Source organism: Dendrobates tinctorius, unplaced genomic scaffold (assembly GCF_039654945.1).
Source record: "Dendrobates tinctorius isolate UK_male_01 unplaced genomic scaffold, ASM3965494v1 ptg000165l, whole genome shotgun sequence".
Classification (NCBI taxonomy): Eukaryota; Metazoa; Chordata; class Amphibia; order Anura; family Dendrobatidae; genus Dendrobates; species Dendrobates tinctorius.
The window spans coordinates 182533-203708 of record NW_027361832.1 but is presented as its reverse complement, the minus strand read 5'-3'; the positions used below and the strand labels follow the sequence as shown (position 1 = coordinate 203708).

Genomic DNA, 21176 nt, shown 5'->3' with positions numbered 1-21176 from the left:
TTGGGGTTGCCGGTGTACCTTTAGTGAGGCTCCGGTTTTTTCCACCTCTCCTCAGTCGCATGAGGTCACTGACTATTTGGCGGACTTCTATGATGTATTTAGTGAGAATGAGTCTGCGTCCTTGCCTCCTCATAGGAGTTATGACTGTGCTATTGAACTAAGCCCGGGGTGTAAATTTCCTAAGGGTCGGCTCTTCAATTTATCTGTACCCGAGCACGAGGCTATGCGGTCCTATATTAAGGAGGCGTTGGAGAAGGGTCATATTAGACCATCCTCTTCACCCTTAGGTGCCGGTTTTTTTTTGTGGCCAAGAAGGATGGTTCTTTAAGGCCTTGTATTGATTATCGTGCCCTCAATAAAATTACTATTAAATATCAGTATCCGTTACCCCTGATTTCGGATCTATTCTCTAGAGTCAGAGGTGCTTGCTGGTTTACCAAGCTTGACCTCAGGGGGGCGTATAATCTTATCCGCATTAAGCAGGGGGATGAATGGAAGACGGCGTTTAATACTCCGGAGGGACATTTTGAGTACCTGGTGATGCCTTTTGGGCTCACTAATGCCCCTTCTGTCTTCCAGTGCTTCATGAACGATATTTTCCGAGACTTTGTCGATAAATTTTTGATTATCTATCTGGACGATATTTTGATCTTCTCCAAGGATTGGGATGCTCATGTGGAACATATTCGGACTGTGTTCCGGATCTTGAGAGAGAATTCTCTGTATGTCAAAGGATCAAAATGCCTTTTTGGAGGACAGAGGATTTCTTTTTTGGGATTTATTTTGTCTCCGTCAACTATTGAAATGGACCCGGCCACGGTACAGGCCATTTATGATTGGGTTCAGCCCACTTCTTTGAAGGCCCTCCAGAAGTTTTTGGGTTTTGCTAATTTTTATCGGAAATTTATAGCAAAATTTTCTAGTATTGCCAAACCATTGACTGACCTGACCAGGAAGGGTGCGGATGTGTTGAATTGGTCTCCGGAGGCGGTTGCTTCCTTTCAGGAGCTGAAGCCTAAATTTACCTCCGCTCCGGTTCTGCGGCAACCTGATGTCTCACTCCCGTTTCAGGTAGAGGTGGATGCTTCTGAGATTGGTGCAGGAGCAGTGTTGTCCCAAAAGGATCCGGTAACATCTAAAATGAATCCCTGTGCTTTCTTTTCCCGAAAGTTCTCTTCATCTGAACGTAACTATGATGTGGGGAATCGGGAACTGTTGGCCTTGAAATGGGCATTTGAGGAGTGGAGACATTGGTTGGAGGGAGCCAAACATCAAGTTGTGGTCCTCACTGACCACAAAAATTTGATTTACCTAGAGTCGGCTAAACGCTTGAACCCTAGACAGGCTAGGTGGGCCTTGTTTTTTACACGTTTTGATTTTGTGGTCTCTTTCCTTCCTGGAACTAAGAATGTCAAGGCAGATGCCCTCTCTAGGAGTTTCTTTGCTGATTCTCCTGTGGTGACCAAGCCTGCTACAATCTTAGGCGAAGGGGTAGTTCTTTCTGCCATCTCGCCCGATTTGAGACTTGCTCTGCAAGAGTTCCAGGAGGACAAACCTGAGCGTTGCCCCAGTGGAAAGTTGTATGTTCCTGACCAGTGGAAGAAGAGAGTGATGTCTGAAGTTCATTGCTCTGCATTGGCTGGTCATCCGGGTATTTTTGGTACTAGAGATCTGGTGAGTCGCTCTTTTTGGTGGCCCACCTTTTCTCTAATACGTCAGGAATTTTGTGCAGTCCTGTGGGACTTGCTCCCGGTCTAAATCTTGTTCTCGCTCTAGTGGGTTGTTGATGCCTTTGCCGGTCCCCAGGAGGCCATGGACCCATATTTCAATGGATTTCATCTCTGATATGCCGGTCTCTCAAAGAATGACTGTTATTTGGGTGATTTGTGATAGGTTCTCTAAGATGGTTCATCTTGTACCACTCCCTAAGTTGCCATCTTCCTCTGAGTTGGTGCCTCTGTTTTTGCAACAGGTGGTTCGCTTGCACGGGATTCCTGAGAACATTGTATCTGACAGAGGAGATCAATTTGTGTCTAAATTTTGGAGGACGTTCTGTTCCAAGTTGGGAATTCAGTTGTCCTTCTCCTCTGCTTTTCACCCTCAGACCAATGGGCAGACAGAGAGAACAAACCAGACCTTGGAGTCGTATTTGAGATGTTTTATTTCCGCTGATCAGGATGATTGGGTTTCATTTTTGCCCTTGGCCGAATTTGCTTTAAATAATAGAGCTAGTTCTGCCACTTTGATGTCACCTTTTTTTTGTAACTTTGGGTTTCATCCTCGATTTTCTTCAGGGCAGGTGGAGCCCAATGCCTGCCCAGGTGTTGACACTGTGGTGGAGAGAATGCACCAGATCTGGGACCAAGTGGTGGATAAGTTATCTCTCTCCCAGGAAAAGGCCCAGCGGTTTTCCAATCGACATAGGACCATTGGTCCCCAGTTTAAGATTGGTGATATGGTGTGGTTATCATCAAAAAATATTGCTATGAAGGTGGCTTCTCCTAAGTTTAAGCCTAGATTTATTGGACCTTACAAGATTTTGGAGATTATTAATCCGGTCTCTTTTCGTTTAGCTCTTCCTGTCACATTTAAGATCCATAATGTGTTCCATACGCCCTTGTTGAAGAGGTTTGTTGAGCCTGTTGTGCCTGAGGTGGCACCTCCGGACCCTGTATTGGTTGAAGGTAACTTGGAATATGAGGTAGAGAAAATTCTGGATTCCCGTCTGGCTAGACGGAGACTCCAGTATTTGGTTAAGTGGAAGGGTTATGGTCAGGAGGATAATTTCTGGGTCTCTGCCTCTGATATTCATGCCAAAAGATTGGTGCGTGCCTTTCATCGGGCTCACCCTGATCGCCCTGGTAGCGTTGTTGAGGGTTCGGTGACCCCTCCTCAAGGGGGGGTACTGTTGTGAGTTCATTCTCCCCTCTGTCACTGAAGCCTGGTGAACTCCCTATTCTAGTGAAGGAAGGTAGTGAGCCTGATTATCAGGCACCTGGGACTAATGAAGACGATTGGCTGAGTGGAGTCACTGACTGGATTTAAGGCAGCTTACGCCCTTTCTGCCCTGCGGGTGATTTCTCTGTGGACTCTTGGACACCAGTCTGATTCCTGCTCTCCTAAAGCTAAGTTTTCTGTTTTGCCTTTTTGCATTTAAGATTTAGAATCATAGAATCATAGAATCATAGAATCGTAGAGTTGGAAGGGACCTCCTGGGCCATCTGGTCCAACCCCCTGCTCAAAGCAGGATTCGCTAAATCATCCCAGTCAGATGTCTGTCCAGCCTCTGTTTGAAGACTTCCATTGAAGGAGAACTCACCACTTCTCGTGGCAGCCTGTTCCACTCATTGATCACTCTAACTGTCAAAAAGTTTTTTCTAATATCTAATCTGTGTCTCTTCCCATTCAGTTTCATCCCATTGCTTCTAGTCTTTCCTTGTGCAAATGAGAATAAAGTTGATCCTTCTACAATGTGACAGCCCTTTAGATATTTGTAGACAGCTATTAAGTCTCCTCTCAGTCTTCTCTTTTGCAAACTAAACATTCCCAAATCCTGCAACCTTTCCTCATAAGACAGGGTTTGCAGACCGGTCCCCATTCTGGTCGCTCTTTTCTGAACTTGCTCCAGTTTGTTGATGTCTTTTTTAAAATGTGGTGCCCAAAACTGGACACAATATTCCAGATGAGGTCTGACCAAAGAGGAGTAGAGGGAAATAATGACTTCACGTGATCTAGACTGTATGCTTCTGTTAATACATCCTAGAATTGCATTTGCCTTTTTTGCTGCTGCATCACACTGTTGACTCATATTCAGTCTGTGATCTATTAGTATACCCAAGTCTTTTTCACATGTGCTGTCACTTAGCCCTATTCCTCCCATTCTATATATGCTTTTTTCATTTTTATTGCCCAGATGTAGTACTTTGCATTTCTCCCTGTTAAAAACCATTCTGTTAGTTGCTGCCCACTTCTCCAGTTTATTTAAATCTTTTTGAATCCTCTCTCTCTCTTCTCTAGTATTAGCTATCCCTCCTAGCTTTGTGTCATCAGCAAATTTAATCAGTTTGCCCTCAATTCCTTCATCTAAATCGTTGATAAAGATGTTGAACAATACAGGGCCCAGGACAGAGCCCTGTGGTACCCCACTTGAGACATTCTTCCAACTGGATGTGCAGCCATTTACGACCACTCTTTGGGTCCGATCACTAAGCCAGTTATGAATCCACCTAACAGTTGCCTTGTCCATTCCATACTTAGTCATTTTTTCAATAAGGATTGTATGAGAGACTTTGTCAAATGCTTTGCTGAAGTCAAGATATACTATATCTACAGCATTTCCTTGATCCACCCAATCAGTGATACCGTCATAGAAGGAAATTAAGTTAGTCTGACATGACTTATTAGTTAGAAACCCATGCTGACTCTGTTTAATCACTTCATTCTTATCCAGGTATTGACATACATGTTGTTTAATAATTTGTTCAAAGATCTTTCCTGGTATAGAAGTCAGACTCACCGGCCTATAGTTGCCTGGGTCCACCTTCTTCCCCTTTTTGAAGATAGGAACAACATTTGCTCTTCTCCAGTCTTCTGGCACTTCTCCTGTTCTCCAAGAATTTTCAAAGATTATGGAGAGGGGTTCAAAAATTTCTTCTGCTATCTCCTTCAGTACTCTGGGGTGTAATTCATCTGGACCTGGAGACTTGAATTCATTTAGGTTAGCTAAGTGTTTCCTCACTATCTTTCTGTTTATAGATATCCTGGATTCTTCTATTCCCTTAATAGGACAGTGAATAACAGTTGATGTTGCATTTCCTTTCTGAGAGAAAACAGATGCAAAATAGGAATTTAAAAGTTCAGCCTTCTCAACATCCTGTCTTACCATTTCATCATTTTCATCCTGTAAAAATCCTATAGCATCTTTGACTTTTCTTTTACTTTTGACATATCCCCAAAATCCTTTATTATTGCTTTTGACATCTCTTGCAAGCCTCAGTTCATTTTCAGCTTTAGCTAATCTGATTTGTGCCCTGCAGGTTCTGCAGACAGCATTATATTCTTCTTTAGATATGCCTCCCTCTTTCCATTTTATAAACATTTTTTTCTTCCTTTTTAGCATGTGCTTAAGTTCTGTGTTCATCCATCCTGGTTTCCTTAAATGCTTCCTATTCTTCCCTCTTTTCGGAATTGTTAACAACTGTGCTTTGAGAATTTCATTTTTCAAGATTTCCCATCCTTCCTGGACATTTTTGTCTTTAAGGATATCCAGCCATTGGATCCCTCCAATTCTCTTTCTGAATCCCTTAAAATCTGCCTTTCTGAAATCTAACCTTGACGTCTGAGTCTTCACAGGTCTTCCACCTCTAGTAATCCAAAATTCTAAAATAGCATGGTCGCTACCTCCTAGGGTCCCAGCCACTTTTACCTCCTCAACCATTTCCTCCCTGTTTATAAGGATTAGATCCAAGGTAGCAGTTCCCCTTGTTTTCTCCCTTACCTTTTGAAAGATAAAGTTGTCAGCAAGAGAGGATAAGAATTTCCTTGACCTGTTAGTTTTGCCTGAGAGAGATTCCCAACAAATGTCTGGATAGTTGAAATCTCCCATGACAACTATGTCATATTTTTTGGAGAACTTGGCCATCTGATGCATAAAGAGTTCATCTATATCTTCGGCTTGCACAGGCGGCCTGTAGTAAATGCCTACAATGGTGTCCTTTCCATTGTTCTGTCCTTGTATTCTTACCCAAACAGTTTCCACAGAACTCCCAGTCTCTGAAGCTTCAATCTCTGTGCAGATATACGCGTTTCGAACATACAATGCGACACCCCCTCCTCGTTTATCAAGTCTGTTTCTTGCAAATAAGTTGTATCCTTCTAGTCTTGTATTCCAATCATGTGTATTGTCCCACCAAGTTTCAGTGATTCCAATTACATCATATTTCTGTTCCTGTGTTAGTAGTTCCAATTCTCCTTGTTTGTTGCCCATGCTTTGTGCATTAGTATAGAAACATTTTAGTTTGTGATTGGTTTCTCTTTCTCCAATATTTTTATTAATTAGATTCTTTCGTCTTTGTTCTTCCTTTCCACTTCTAGTAGCAGAGTTCTCAATAGCATTTGTCAGGTGTATGGCTTTTTCTGGTCTTTTGCTTCCCTTCCCATGTTGTTCTAGTTTAAAGCTCTCCTTACAAGTGTAGCAAGGCGACTTCCAAATACATGCTTTCCAGTCTTCGTAAGGTGCACCCCATCTCTAGCAAGTAGTCCATCGTATAAGTAGTTCACTCCGTGATCCAGAAATCCAAATCGTTGCTGACGGCACCATCGACGTAGCCAGTTGTTCACCTGCAGAATCTTATTCCACCTCCTTGTTCCATGGCCATCCACTGGGAGGATGGAAGAGAAGACCACCTGCGCTCCCAGGTTTTTGTTTTTGTTTTTCTTGCTTTTTGGATTCTGCCACTCCCTGCTGGAGTGTGCAGTGTTCCGTTAGCTCTGTCTTCTGAAAGTACCTGAGTGCTGATTTAGTTTTTGAAGCTTAGTTGCTTCAGGGCCATTTTTATATCAGCTTGTTGGCTTTTGTCTCTGATAGGGTTTTGGCAGATTGCAGACAGCAGCCTTCCTATCCGTTCCTATCTAGGTAGTTTTTGGCCCCGTCTTTGCTCTGCCTGTCTTTCTGTCTGTGTAAGTGTTTTCATCTTGCTTCACCGTCATTATATGTGGGGGGCTGCCTATTGCTTTGGGGTCAGCTCTGGGGCAGTTAGATTTCCCCTTTCCTTCTTTAGGCCTATGTATCTCTCCGGCTGTGATCGAGGGGTCTAGGTCATCGTAGGAACCCCCCACGGCTACTGCTAGTTGTGTTGATAGGTTCAGGGGTCTGCAATCTGATAGTTGCCAACTTCTCTGGTTTTCTGGACTTAGCTAGCATTTATGTTTTTGCCTCCTACGGTGACTCAATCATAACACCCTTCTGTACTGCTGCTGCCTCTCCTTGTCCCAGTCAGCATCTGGTGACATTACTTCAGGCGTCAGGACTCCCATGTCAAAGTCAATAGGCAGCTTATCAGGCCTTGCTCTCATCAGGCAGGTACGCTGGAGTACAGTTGGTAGAGTTCACTGGCATATGGTTGTAGAGGTCCACCAGATCGGGCAACTTTTCAGGCCACAGATTTCTCTCCTCCAAGGGCTATGTCTTCAGTAAATCAATCACTACCTGGTTCATCGTCTCGCACATGCAGTTGGTCTGTGGGTGATAAGGTGTTGTCCGGATCTTCTTACACCTATATAAGTTGCAAAATTCATGGAACACTTCTACCTCGAAAGCTGGACCTTGGTCTGTCAGCACCCTCTCAGGATAACCATGTGGTCTACAGAAAGTGCTGTTGGAATGCTCTGGCCGCTGTCCTGGCTGTTAGATCTTTGATGGGCACAACCACCAGGAATCTTGAATAGTTGTCCACAATGGTAAGGGCATAGAGGTAGCCTGACCGGCTTGGAACTAGCTTCACATGGTCCAGGGCTACCAACTCCAGGGGCTGTTTGGTGATGATTGGCTGTAAGGGAGCTCTCTGGCTGTCTCGATCCTTTCTGCGCAGGTTACACTGTCCACACTCCCAGCACCACCTCTCAATGGACTTCCACATGCCAGTACAGTAGAACCTCTGTCGGAGCAATGTTTCCAACTTCTTCCATCCAAAGTGTCCAACTCCATTGTGGTATGCTCCTAGGACCATTGATGCATCTCTCTTTGGGACCACCACCTGCCAGACCAGCTCATGTGTGCGGGCATTGATACTCCTCCGACACAGCTTCCCTTCATAAATGAACAGCCGACCTCTTTCCTTCCACAACTGATGAGTTTCTTCAGGAGCATTCAACTCTGGGCGTGAGTCGCCTTGTGTCAGCAGCTCTTTCACCAGGCGGACTGCAGGGTCATTATCTTGCGCTTCTGCCCAATCATGATGGGGCAACGGATTCAGAGTGACTTCCTTCAAGCCAGGCCGCCTGTTTCTCACTCCTTGAGCACGTTGGGCCGCCAGTGGCCGGTGGAAGGGAGGCAATTCTACCTCTTCCAGAGCCTCAGGGTCTTCTCCTGCATCTGGCAGATTAGGCATCCTGGATAGCGCATCAGCATTTGCATTCTTGTGCCCTGCCCGGTACTTGATGGTAACTCATAATTGGATAACCGAGCCATCCATTGCTGCTCCAGTGCTCCTAGCTTGGCAGTGTCCAAGTGGGTCAATGGGTTGTTGTCCGTGAAGATTGTAAATTTGGCCGAAGCTAGGTAATGCTTGAACCTTTCGGTGACAGCCCAGACTATGGCAAGAACTCCAGCTTGAAAGAACTGTAATTATCAGGGTTCCTCTCAGTGGGACGCAGCTTCCTGCTGGTGTAGGACATCACTCTCTCTTTTCCGTTCTGTACCTGCGACAGTACTGCTCCTAATCCCACATTGCTGGCATCCGTGTACAGCACAAAGGGTTTGTCATAATCTGGGTAGGCCAGAACTTCGTCACCTGTGAGAGCCATCTTCAATCTGGTGAAAGACCTCTCCAACTCTTCAGTCCATTCAAATGTGGAATTCTTCTGCTTGCCTTTCTTGGACTGCCCCACCAGAAGGTTTTGCATCGGGGTGGCTATTTCAGTAAAGCCTTTGATGAATCTCCGGTAGTAGCCTACCAGTCCAAGGAATTGGCGTACCTCATGGAGGTTGCTGGGCTTCGTCCAGTCCCGGATGACCGTGACCTTGTCAGGATCTGGAGCCACACCTTCTGCACTGACCACATGACCGAGGTACTGTACCTTAGGCTTCAGGAGGTGGCATTTTGAAGGCTTCACTTTCAGGCCAAAATTTGACAAAGCTTCAACACTTCAGCCAGGTGTTCCAGATGCTCTTCATAGGTCTTGGAGAAAACGATGACATCATCCAAGTACAACAGGACTGTTTCAAAGTTCATGAGTCCCAGGCAACACCCCATCAGCCGCTGAAATGTTCCTGGAGCAGTGCAGAGACCAAATGGCATATAATTGAACTCACAGAGACCCATTGGAGTGGTAAATGCGGTTTTCTCCTTGTCTGCCTCTGCCAATACCCACTGGTGAGATCCAAGGTGGAAAAGTAGTTAGCAGTTTTAAGTGCAGCTAATGATTCCTCAATTCTAGGCAATGGGTAGGCATCTTTATGTGTGATACTGTTAATTTTCCTGTAATCAACACACATTCTCATAGTACCATCCTTTTTCTTTACAAACACTATTGGAGCTGCCCATGGGCTACAACTGTCCCTAATGACCCCAGCTTCCTTCATCTCTTTCAAATACTCTTAGCACATTGGTACTGTGTTGGGGGTATAGGTCTGTACCTCTCCTTTATGGGTGGATGGTCTCCAGTGGGAATATGATGTTGCACCCCTTTTGCCCGCCCAAAATTTAGTGGGTGTTTGCTGAATACCCGCTCATACTCTTGTGTCACTCTGTAAACCCCATTTCTCTGGTATGAAGGTGTAGAATCAGTTCCCACCTGCAGTTGCTGGCACCACTCTTCTAGCTGTTTCACAGGGCCATTGTCCTCCACCGGATCAGATGAGACCAAAGGCTCTGCTGCCTGCAATGAGTTGTTATTAACAGTGAGCAGTTTAGCAACTGTGGTGTACCGAGGTATTGTGGCTTCCTCTTCCCCACAATTCAGAAGGCGTACAGGTACTCTCCCCTTTCGTACATCAACCACCCCTCTGGCTGTCAGGACAGTGGGCCTGCTATCTGAATATACTGGCTCTACCAATGCCTGGTAATCCTGCCCTCTGAGCCCTATGACTGGCCAACACCAAACCAACATTTCACATCTGGGGGGTATTGCAATGGGAAAAGCATCACTCACTCTGACGCTGCCAATCTCTCCTGTTGTGAGTTCATTTTCCCCTTCGTCACTGAGGTCTGGTGAACTCCCTATTCTGGTGAAGGAAGGTAGTGTGCCTGATTATCAGGCACCTGAGCCTAATTAGGATGATTGGCTGAGTGGAGTCACGGACTGGATATAAGGCTGCCGATGCCCTTCTGCCCTGCAGGTGATTTCTCTGTGGACTTCTAGGACACCAGTCTGATTCCTGATCCTCTAAAGCTAAGTTTTCTGTTTTGCCTGTTAGCATTTTTGTTTTGTTTTTTGTTTTCCTTGCTTTTCTGTATTCTGCCATTCCCTGCTGGGGTGAGCTGAATCTCCTTTTGCCTGTAGCTCTGTCTTCAGAATATTCCTGAGTACTGACTTAGCTTTTTTGAAGCCTAGCGTCTTCAGGGCCTTTTTCACTGTCAGTCTGTTGGCTCTTATTTTCATAGGGTTTTTCACGGATTGCAGACAGCAGCCTTCCTGTCCTTTTCTATCTAGCTAGCTTGGGCCCCGTCTTTGCTCAGCCTATCTTTCTGTCTGTGTTAGTATTTTCATCTTGCTTCACCGTCATTATATGTTGGGGGCTGCCTATTGCTTTGGGGTCTGCTCTGGGGCAGTTTAGATTTCCCCTTTCTTTCTTTAGGCCTATTTAATTCTCCGGCTGTGATCGAGGGGTCTAGGGCATCGTAGGAACCCCCCACGGCTACTGCTAGTTGTGTTGATAGGTTCAGGGGTCTGCAATCCGATAGCTGCCAACTTCTCTGGTTTTCTGGACTTAGCTAGCATTTCTGTTTTTGCCTCCTACGGTGACTCAATCATAACACTCTCCGCCAGAGAGTTCTACCTGTTGCCTTTGCATCAGGGCTCAGATCTCCTTCTGCAGGACTCGTTGTTCACCAGAACCAGCAGTCTTAGCCACCTGTTGTAACAAGACAATAACCTCGGACAGACAGTTTTCAATTACATTTGAACCAAGAGTCATCATGGGATTACATTCACGTCGGTCAAAATCAACAACTATCAGACCTTGTGATTTTAGCTCCACCCGCCCCACTTTAACAGAAATTTCCTTGCATCCAATCTGCGGCAAGGTATGACCATTACTAGCAACTACAGTTAGTTCATCAGTTGGGCCACGGGTGAGTTCAGAATCAGTCCAGTACCTCTTGTACAAAATATACGGCATAGTGGTCACCTGGGAGCCAGTGTCCAGCAAAGCGTTCATGGGGATGCCGTCAATCACCACAGGAAGGATCGTTCTCCCTCCCACATACTTGGCTCTCCAGTTCCTTGGGCCTGGTGATCCTACTCCTGGGGGTTGGCCCATTGCCCCAGGGTTTGCTCGTTTGAAGGACAGTACCTGGTCAGATGACCTTCCTTGTAGCAGCGCCGACAGATGGGACGTCCGTCCTGGTCATAGCGATCGTTGTTCCTTCCTCGAAGTGGCAGGGTTCTCCTCCTCCGGAGCCACGGGACATCCTCTGAACTGGAAGCAAGCTGGACCTTTTCTTTGGAGGAATCCTGCAGGGACTGCACGGTTCTGGTGAGTGCAGCCATTCCTTTGGTCAGCTCCTGGACCTGAAGACGCAGCTCCTCTGTTGTATCTATATCCAGGGTCTGGGCATCAGCCTCCACAGAGATGGAAGGAAAGGATGTAGCTTCCTGATGGTAGGTGATCACTGGGCGCCTAGGGGGCGCTGGACGGCTGTCAGAGGATTCCTGTAGTACCCGGATAGCCCTGTCCTTAAACTCAGCAAAGTTCAAATCAGGGTTTTGCAGGGTAATGATGCGTAACTGTCCTCTGTGGGTACTGGACAGGAGTCCTTCGATGAACTGCTCCTTTAACAATTTGTCTTCTTCCTTTACGCTGTCAGGATCAACTTGCTTGACTGCTCACAGCGCCTCCTGCAGGTTGAGGGCGTAGTCCCTGATACTGTCCTGCGCCCTCTGTTTACAGCCAAAGAACCGCATCTTGATTTCAGCTGCAGTTTGGGTGTCAAAGGTGCTCTTCAGGTTGGCCAGGACCTTTGCAACAGTCTCTTTATCGGTGGCCTGCCAGGCTTTCACCTCCCTCAGTGCGGCACCCGTTAACTGCCCAATCAGGATATTCACTTTCTGGTCTTCGGACAGAGGGTAAACTTTAAACAAGATGCACAGTCTCTCTTTAAATTCACTCAGGGTGTGCGACTCACCCGAGTACTGCGGTAGCCAGGCCGTTCCCGGTTCCCGGTATGTAGGGCATGGATAGCGGCATTATGGGGACCGCTGCGGCGGGCGCTCCTCCTGGCGGTACCGCGGGATTGTAACCGGCGCCTGCCGCTGCATTGGCTTGTGGCACGGACATCTTTTCCCCCCCAGTTAACGTTAGCCAGGGCTGGGGGGTTGTGTGAGCTCACCGGCGGCCGCTTCACAGGCCCGATGCTCCGGGCTGTAGGCCTCAGCTCCTCCTCCTCTCGCGCTGTCCTCTCTTCCCGCGCGGCACTTCTCCTCTTCGCGCTCAGCGGCAGGCTATGCCCACGAAGGCCCGCCTCTTTCTTCCAGAGCGTGCCAAGCAGCGCGGCAATGGTGGCAAATGGCACCAAATTTCCACAGTTCACAAGCACAGTCTATGGCACACAGGACCCGGGGATACCGGGCTCCGTAATCCTGTTCGTGACACCAAATTAGGTCGCCCTCCCAGGGCTGTGGGGTACTCGGTACCGGGCCGGTGTCAGGGGGATGTGTCACAGCAGCGGTGACCCGGTCCGTGGCCCTGGGCGCCCAAGCAATGGGGAGATGTAGTTAATGGTGGAATAGTTCATGACGCCACCCATGGTGTTTGGCAAATATGGTGTTAGGCCAACGCTGCATACAGATCCGCTGGGACTGATGGTATGTGCAGCTTAGATGGTAAAGCTCCCCACAGGTGGAGCTGTAGTCCTAGGACAGTGTAGATGTAGCTGGCACGGGGATGTAGCAGTGCCGAAAGCGTAGGGAACAGACAAGACACAGCGGTTGTAGTTTCTGTACCTTTACTGAGTATATGCAGTGTAGGGCCCTGATTACAGATTGTATTGGGGCAGGTTAGCCTGGAAGCAGATCAGGATTCTCTCTCAGCAGAAGGGCTGTGCAGTCTCCTTCCTAGCGCTTTGTAGTATGAAGCACTCCAGTACTTAGTTACTCTGAAATGCCTCTCTTCAGATGTTCCTATAACTTTCCTTGTATGACAGACAGCTGTAGCCTCTCTCGGGGACTCCTCACCTGAGTCCTGGCTCTCTATTCAATTGCTGTTGTGTCCCAAGTCTTTGGTGAGAGCAGGGCATTTACAGCCTCCTACTCCTCTGGTATCTGTGGTAGGACCATTAGTATCCGTACCACCGTGGAGACCAGGCTCCAGTCTTTGCTCTCTAGCGGTGAGGGAGCTCTCCTCCCAGAGCTCAACCTCCACCCCGCTCCACACGTCTGCACACGTGGACCTCCTCAACCTATCTGACCCTTCTTCCTCCTGGCCCTCAGAGGACACTACTCTCCAGAATCCTGGTTCAGAGTTCCCCCTGCTGGCCCGGTGTGGGACTGTGTTGCATGCATTAGGTTTACTGCTGGAGAGACCCATCACTGCTTCCAAGCCTGGCATTACCCTCCCCTGGAGGAAGGCAAAGCCAGTGTGGCGACCATACTCCTGGGGGCGCCACATATATACTTTTGCTTCAGAACCTCCTTTGCTTTGGAGACCGTACTATATAACTATTACCCCATTACTAGTTTCTCAAAAGTTTGATTACTATAGTGATAGGAACCGCTCACTGAGAAAAGGATAAAAATCAATAAAAGACATCACCTGAAATTTGCAATACCATGTCCACACACCAATGCACATTAGGATGCAGAAGACCTCCATGATAAAGGTGGGGGCAGTACAGGTGCAAAATGCTAATAGAACAACCACTAATTGTGGTGCTGGTGCATGTCCCCTCTGCTTTTGTTTCAGATGTTGGACTACACGGGGTGACTATAGAATACTCTGGATGAAAAAGAGAGGAAAGAATACTATCATATCCACTGATAAGTAAAATGGTGGACTTCTTCATTAATTCAATTGATTAAATTATTACTCGTGTTGTTTAGACAAGACAGCATCAATAATAATTTAAAGGATTGAATTATTAAAGAAGTCTACGATTTTACTTACCAGTGGATGTGATAGCATTCCTTCCTTTCTTTTTCATCCATATTATACTGCAAGTCAGCAGTTGGAATAGCTCCCGAAATAATAGCCACAGAGTGTATACACATGGCGAGTACAGCATTCTTTTTCTTTTTTACTATAGGTAGCTCAGCTTTACTATTGGGACTTGTAATTCTGCCCAGTCAGGAAGCTCGGAAGCTAGGAAGTTGATTCCTGGCTAGTTAGTATTGCTGAGCATAATTGCTCCCTACTTACTCCTGAGAGTAAGTGTCACAACGCTGTTGTTGAGTATGAAAGGGAGGGACAAAGACATAGTCGTGACCTGTACTCTGGTGGCAGCTGCGTCAAGTCCTTCCCCTATATGAAACAACACTCTTCTCCTCGGCATACCTGCATCTCCAGATTCAATTTCACCCCGGGCACTTCCCAGGCCACAACGGTCCCTCTTCTAGGCGACCCCCATTAATGGAGACACTGTCCGAGACAACTTTAACACTTTCTTTACTTAGGATTTCACAAATTACATCCACAGTTGGTACATTATAAAATTTGCTTGCTTCCTCATCTTTCCCTTGCTTGTTGTCACCTCTGTGCATTACACGCCCAGATGGGACCGTACTAGACTGCTTCCCATTTCCTTCCTGGCCTGACCTCACTATAAGGACATGCCTCGGACATGAATTCATCTATCACTATGTTTGGTGGCCCCTGGTGAAGCATCCGGCCCATCTGTACCGATCTCGTCGAAGCTCCAACTCCTTCCATTTCCTTAGTCCAGCCAAGTTGTGCCCTAAAAGCATTGGCCCAGGCAGTAAGACTCCACATCTTCCTTTTCCTGTTCTGTCCCACTGCTAAGACATGCTATAACGACTTAACGTTACGTGGCTGCCGAGCTGCCCGGGCCTATAGCCCATGTGGACACTTGGGCGCCCTGACCCGTCTCACTAAACCACTCTTCACCACTAACCTTAACTCTCAGCAGCCCCTCCTACAATTAACCCTCTACGAACATCCTATCAGGCCCCAGTAGTATTCCCCAATCTAGTGGCCTGCAACATAATTACACCTACTCGGTCTATGGGGAAACTATGTACTAAGAGTGCCCTTCTTTACTGTTCCAAGAAGGATACACTAACTTTCCCTAACTGTACATATACAAAGGACACATAGCATATGTGCAATACTATAATATAGGAATACAAAGCAACATATAACAGTCTTCTATATAATGGTAACAAATTCAAGTGGCAATACCATAAGCAATGAGCGGTAATACATAGTTATACATGTAGCAGTACCACAGGCAATTATCATAAAACACATCTGTAAACATTAAGAACCGGAAGACAATCAAAGGGAAGGGAAACATGAAAGACATTATATCTTACCCCCTTACAAGTGTCCCGAGCCCAGGGGCTCCTTCTCTGTCCCTACTACTAGGGGTGCTCTAGCTCGCCTTTTTGCCCGGATTACTTCTGATGGTGAAGATGCCGGGACCAGTAACTTGCATTAACTCCTGAATCCGCCCTCAGTCTGCTACCTTCCCCCACCCAGGGAAGACAGGAGTAGTAAAGTACCGTAATTCAGCAACCAGACTAACAAGGTAATATAAACAGGGGTAACAAAAAATGCCAAACATACAAATATACTCACACATACAACAAAAGAATGCATCGGGGAGTGGAGTGGAGGATGGGGTGAAACCAAAGTAAGAGAAGAAAAGGAATTATCACACACTCAAAACCTAGCAATAGTCACTGATAAATCCACCAAACTCCTTCTCCAATAATAACCACTAACAACCTCCAGCAGTAAAAGCTACCTCTGACAATGAGTGCGAACCAGGGCTCAGATTATATAGGAGATGGGATTGGCTAATAGTGCACAGCTGAGCTTAAATTCAGGAAAGCTTCCAGAAGCTCTTAACTAAGCAGATTAACCCATGCACTGCTAAAAGAAACTTGCACCATTTAATATGAAGGTGAAGTGCTTCTAATTAGTGCAGGAGTAGGAGAAATCAGACACCAGACGCAGTCTTCTGGCTCCTCTCTGTCGCAGTAAACCAGTGGCAGTACGTTTACCGGGCCAATTATAGTGAATACCGTGCCCAGTTAACTGTTTTTTGTTTAGACATTGTTCAGCCTGTATTATTCCTGTCCTGACATTGCCCCGTTTCCTGACCATGCTTCTGTCTTTCGATCTTGTACGTTATATGTCTTCCTAGATCTGAGTGTAAGATGCTCAAGCCAGGTAATCGTGGGCGGGCTTCTGTTCCCACTCACTTTGGCATCCTACAGACAACTCGTCCCAGTCCTGGTGTGCTGTTGTGTATGAGGTCCATTTCTTTAGGGCTGCATGCCTCTTCTTTTGAGTCCCGGAATCCCTCTTCTGGAACCAGTTCAACAATTAATATAGGAGACACGAGGTTCATAAAAACAACCAAACTTTTACTTGGTAAATGGCAGTATTTACAGGCAGATATAGAGGATAAGGCCCAACCAGTTATCATCTTTCCCACAAGTACCGGATACAACTTCAGCCCTGGTTTTTGGTATAAGTAGAATATCCCTCTCACTGGCTTCTCTAGCCCTCAGGAATCTTCTGCACCACTATTCAGATTGCAATACCTTCTGCCCTATGTAGTCTGAGTTTATCTTTCCCTGTAGCTTCACAGGCTGAGTGCACTCCAGGCACCTGACATACCTTTCGAGGTTGCCCCAGGCCATTAAACGAAATCACACGGAAGGATATTTTCGGCAATCCACTGCCCCGAGTATTAGACCCAGGCTATCCCTAGCAGCCTCAGACTTAGGCCTACTGCATGCATTGCTCTCCACACACTGACTGACTCTATTCCTTCTGGGACTTGCCACTAATTCTCAGCTCTCCTTCCCAAACTGGGCCAACCATTACAGTTAACTTTGTCTAAGCTAACTGGAGCCCCAGTGGGTATCATCCTTTTATAACATACATAAACATCAAACACATTTGACCCTTTAGAGTGTCAGGGAGCAAACCATCAGCTCCACCACTCCCACATGAGTGTACCTGCCAGCTACATTACCACCTAGTGACTACACTGAGGGATTATTGAAGGGCTTCTGTGAGACCGCATCCCTGGGGGGTTAAGGGGTGAAAGCCAGAGCTCTCCTGGGACCTGATAGTCGGGGGGGGGGGGGGATAGCCTGCCTGTTTCTAGCCTTTTTTGAGCTGCCAGGTGACCACTGATAGACCCCCATTACACAATAAAAATGACATTTTAATATATAGATGGATTCAGTTTATTCTCTACAGATTGTATGCAGATCTATGTCTTTCCCTATAGACTACAAAACTCACTTTTATCATAAGGTAAGACCGAAACGCACTTAACCATGATGAAAAGTAACTTTTATTTGACGATTTTATTTCATAAAGTACAAAGTAAAAAAATCAGTTTCTACAAAATCGATGTTAAAATATTAATAAGAAAGGAAAAAAAGACCTAAATAAATATTTGTCATACAATCCAACGTGACGAACGCCGAGGCTGTAATGGAAGCTAAAAATAATAATCTAATGGAACTTTCTAACCACAAAAGGCAGGATGTCCATGAATGGCCAAATAGTTGGGTACATTTCATGACATCTAAGGTTTTTTTATTTGATTGCTGACGTGGTGGCACTTGACGCCTTTGCTACAATTAAGCTAATGTTAATAGAGGCGCTCCAGGGGGCACCTATGAAGAATATTGAATAATCACATAGCAACCGCAGATTTATGCTGTATTTTTGTAAGAATGTTCGAAAAATTACAGTTAGGCTACGACCGGTTACTAGGTTACAGAACCTTTATCTGCGCAGTTACCCATGGAGTTACTATAGAATCTAAATATATTCCAATGTGATCTGTCCAAATATAAAAAAACCTGTATAATCTCTTCTTTGGTAGGCAGTTTTGTAGTGATTATAATGTAAGGCACTTTGGAAAAAATACTATGCTCAGTTCTCAATAAAATGTTGAAATTCTACAGTAAGATACAGTACTTATCCATGAAGCCAAGAACGAAGAAACCTCAAAATCTCAAGTCGTGTAAGCCAACCTTCAATGGTTATTTTGGAATATATATTATACTTGCTTTTATACATTCTGAATTGTACCATCTATCAGGAATAGACTGGCCAACCAATGTACACAATGATCCTTCATGGCAGTAGTGGACACAGAAAGAAAAGGGCCCCTGTGCAAGAATGGTATATGGGCCCTTGCTGCTTTGGAGGTGGTAGTGGCACCCCCATACTTCTTGGGCCTCTGTATGGCCGCACAGGCTGCACCAATGATATGTCCGCCCCTGCTCCATAGGCCAGGTCCTGACACCACAATGGGTCAGGCTCTGACACCACAATTGGCAAGCCCAAAGGTCCATTTGGAGTTGACTTTAGATCCACTCATTGGTCACCAGGGTCTATTTCTTATGGTATGATTCACAAATAACCTAATAGACCTGATTAATGAATCTGGCTTGTGTGGTCAATGATAACAAAAAAAAGATTAAATGTTATTAAAATTGGACATATACATTTCCTAGAAAAATGAAGGCGGATCCATACACATATTTCCTCTGGGCCCCCTAAAAAACAGACACTAAAGTTGCAAAGAAATTATATTCAGTTGGTTGTATAGTCTTCTAAAAGAGTTAACCAGTAAAAAGAAATTAGCCACCATTACTAATCCCATACAGGAGGTCAATAAATATTACAGATACCTGAATGGCATTCCATGTTGTTATATTAGGGCATATAATGGGACACGAAATAAGGCAACTGCAATATCAGGCATCTCCCATGAGCAAGAGGGGCACTGTATTCTCGTCTAGCATTTAAGCTGTGTGACTGCCCTTGTGAAGGTTGTAATGGCAGCCATAGTTGTCACCAAGAACTACTAGATAGAATTTTTAACAAATAGTTAAGCGTCATATTTATTAGGGGCACATTGGAAAAATATGTTTGTTCAATACTAGTAAGGTAATAAGAAGTAATCATGAGCAAAAATTTCAATATTTTGGGGAAATAAGTCTTGAATTCCTATTAAATAACTCAATTAACTAGAAAAAATGGAGAAAATACATACCGGTATATCCAACTGAATGGAACAAAACTGAAAGGGAGAAGACGCAGATTAGATATTAGAAAAAGCTTTTTGACAGCGAAGGTGATCAATGAGTGGAACAGGCTGCCACGAGAGGTGGTGAGTTCTCCTTCAATGGAAGTCTTCAAACAGAGGCTGGACAGACATCTGTCTGGGATGGTTTAGTGAATTCTGCATTGAGCAGGGGGTTGGACCAGATGACCCTGGAGATCCCTTCCAACTCTAAAATTCATGATTCTATGAACTATCAATTTAATAAAATGATGTTAATGTAAGTGTATTGCCTGGCAAACAGTAACATGCTTGTACTTCATATCGTCTGTCTAGACTTATTTTATACCCCTAATGCATCTATTTATATTGAGTCCATAAATGAGTCCATAAACTACGATCTCCTACTTGTGCATCATAATGCCAAATCTATTTAGCCTTATGTCCAACCTTTCTCCAACTACAGTTTCCTGTATTGCTTACATGCACAAGCCATATGAAAGAGGAAAGACTTGTTCTAAGTTACCTTAACTGAGTGCGTTTCAAACCTGTGGCTGTCACAGCATGCTGGACACTTGGGCGCCCTGACCCGTCTCACTAAACCACTCTTCACCACTAACCTTAACTCTCAGCAGCCCCTCCTACAATTAACCCTCTACGAACATCCTATCAGGCCCCAGTAGTATTCCCCCATCTAGTGGCCTGCAACATAATTACACCTACTCGGTCTATGGGGAAACTATGTACTAAGAGTGCCCTTCTTTACTGTTCCAAGAAGGATACACTAACTTTCCCTAACTGTACATATACAAAGGACACATAGCATATGTGCAATACTATAATATAGGAATACAAAGCAACATATAACAGTCTTCTATATAATGGTAACAAATTCAAGTGGCAATACCATAAGCAATGAGCGGTAATACATAGTTATACATGTAGCAGTACCACAGGCAATTATCATAAAACACATCTGTAAACATTAAGAACCGGAAGACAATCAAAGGGAAGGGAAACATGAAAGACATTATATCTTACCCCCTTACAAGTGTCCCGAGCCCAGGGGCTCCTTCTCTGTCCCTACTACTAGGGGTGCTCTAGCTCGCCTTTTTGCCCGGATTACTTCTGATGGTGAAGATGCCGGGACCAGTAACTTGCATTAACTCCTGAATCCGCCCTCAGTCTGCTACCTTCCCCCACCCAGGGAAGACAGGAGTAGTAAAGTACCGTAATTCAGCAACCAGACTAACAAGGTAATATAAACAGGGGTAACAAAAAATGCCAAACATACAAATATACTCACACATACAACAAAAGAATGCATCGGGGAGTGGAGTGGAGGATGGGGTGAAACCAAAGTAAGAGAAGAAAAGGAATTATCACACACTCAAAACCTAGCAATAGTCACTGATAAATCCACCAAACTCCTTCTCCAATAATAACCACTATCAACCTCCAGCAGTAAAAGCTACCTCTGACAATGAGTGCAAACCAGGGCTCAGATTATATAGGAGATGGGATTGGCTAATAGTGCACAGCTGAGCTTAAATTCAGGAAAGCTTCCAGAAGCTCTTAACTAAGCAGATTAACCCATGCACTGCTAAAAGAAACTTGCACCATTTAATATGAAGGTGAAGTGCTTCTAATTAGTGCAGGAGTAGGAGAAATCAGACACCAGACGCAGTCTTCTGGCTCCTCTCTGTCGCAGTAAACCAGTGGCAGTACGTTTACCGGGCCAATTATAGTGAATACCGTGCCCAGTTAACTGTTTTTTGTTTAGACATTGTTCAGCCTGTATTATTCCTGTCCTGACATTGCCCCGTTTCCTGACCATGCTTCTGTCTTTCGATCTTGTACGTTATATGTCTTCCTAGATCTGAGTGTAAGATGCTCAAGCCAGGTAATCGTGGGCGGGCTTCTGTTCCCACTCGCTTTGGCATCCTACAGACAACTCGTCCCAGTCCTGGTGTGCTGTTGTGTATGAGGTCCATTTCTTTAGGGCTGCATGCCTCTTCT

The 21176-nt window shown here is 45.4% G+C and overlaps 1 protein-coding gene across 1 annotated transcript in view; it reads right to left on the bottom strand.

The window, feature by feature from the left end:
- Positions 1 to 19738, bottom strand: part of CDH17 (cadherin 17) — a 119527-nt gene extending 99789 nt beyond the window's left edge. The window contains exon 1 of the mRNA XM_073550393.1: positions 19684 to 19738. The gene's annotated coding sequence lies outside the window, so the exon portion shown is untranslated. The remainder of the gene's footprint in view (positions 1 to 19683) is intronic.
- Positions 19739 to 21176: the final 1438 nt, after the last annotated feature.